The sequence below is a fragment of the Mus pahari genome, chromosome 6 (genome assembly GCF_900095145.1).
Source record: "Mus pahari chromosome 6, PAHARI_EIJ_v1.1, whole genome shotgun sequence".
Classification (NCBI taxonomy): domain Eukaryota; kingdom Metazoa; phylum Chordata; class Mammalia; order Rodentia; family Muridae; genus Mus; species Mus pahari.
Window position 1 is genome coordinate 74,817,673 of NC_034595.1, and position 1,465 is coordinate 74,819,137.

Below are 1,465 nucleotides of genomic sequence, written 5' to 3' on the forward strand. Positions count from 1 at the left end.
CTCTATTCCCAGTGATGGCCGATTAGGCCATCTTCTGCTACATATGCAGCTAGAGACACAAGCTCAGGGGGTACTAGTTAGTTCATATTGTTCCACCTACAGGGTTGCAACCCCCTTCAGTTCCTTGGGTACTTTCTCTAGCTCCTCCATTGGGGACCCTGTGTTCCATCCAATAGCTGGCTGTGAGTATCCACTTTGGTGTTTGCCAGGCACTGGCATAGCCTCACAAGAGGCCTCTTAATCACATGGTATTCCTCCTCCGATGGAAGCAGGAACATTTATTTTTACCCCCACCCCTTCAGCTCATGATGTTAGAAAAGAAAAGGGCTAGAGAAATAGCTCAGTAGTGTAGTGGCATAGTGCTATTGCCCAGCATGTGTGAAGCCCTAGGTACAATCCCCAGTACTGTCAAAAAGACAGAACACACTAAACACAGGTGTTAGTCTGCACAGCTACCTCCGTAACTAGCTCCCCATATAGGTTTTTCTAAAACCACGCATTCCAGTGCATCCTTGTAGTTTTTGTAGGTTTTATTATTAAGTCAGGATTTCCATAGGACAATAGAATTTCCCTACCTGGGAAGTACCCTTAAGTTCTAGCCCTAGAAGTCAAAGTGAAGCTAAAAAATAAATATATACATGTGTGTGTATACATATATATACATACACACAAATATGTATACATGCACACACACATATATAATATATGCACATACACACATACATACATATACATACAGGGTCTCCTGTACTCACACAGTTCAGTCTGGCCTCGAATGCAATGTAGCCAAGGATGACCTTGAACTTCAAAGACCCACAGGCTTCCAGGGCCCCAAATGTATAGCCTCATTCCCTAATGCCAACCACAGCGTATGACACTCAGTGGCCCCAAAGGATAACCTAAAGACAGCCTGCAGGCACTGCTAGCAGATGAGAGGGTGGCAGGACTGTTAATCATGAAAGCCACTTGTAGCCAGAAGCCACTGACAGGAGGCTCTGTAAGGAAGCACAGCACCATGGTAGACACCATAGGCCTTGGGGTGAGCAGCCCTCAGGTCTTAGCAGCCCCACACGCCTTTACCCACCACACACAGTCATTGCTATGGCTCCTCTTCAGCGAACAAGGAACTATGCTAGAGAAAGAAGAGAAGAAACAAACTGTCCTTTAAGCGAGTCAGTCATTCTTTAATTATTAAAAGAGCACTGGTGGGCTCTCAGAGTCTGTTAATCTCCAACAGGTTGTTCAACTGAGGAAACGGTTATAGCAGCCTTATTAGAGTTATCTGAACTAATACACATCATCACAGTATCAAGAAGGCAAGGTAAACAAATAGCTTAAGTATTTTATTTGTTTGCAACTAAGCTTGTTAACACTATATAATGAAAATGTACAAAGAATAATGTTGCAGTTTTTGGTTAGATTTAAGTCAAAGACATTCATTAATAAGGAATCTTCAAATGTGAAT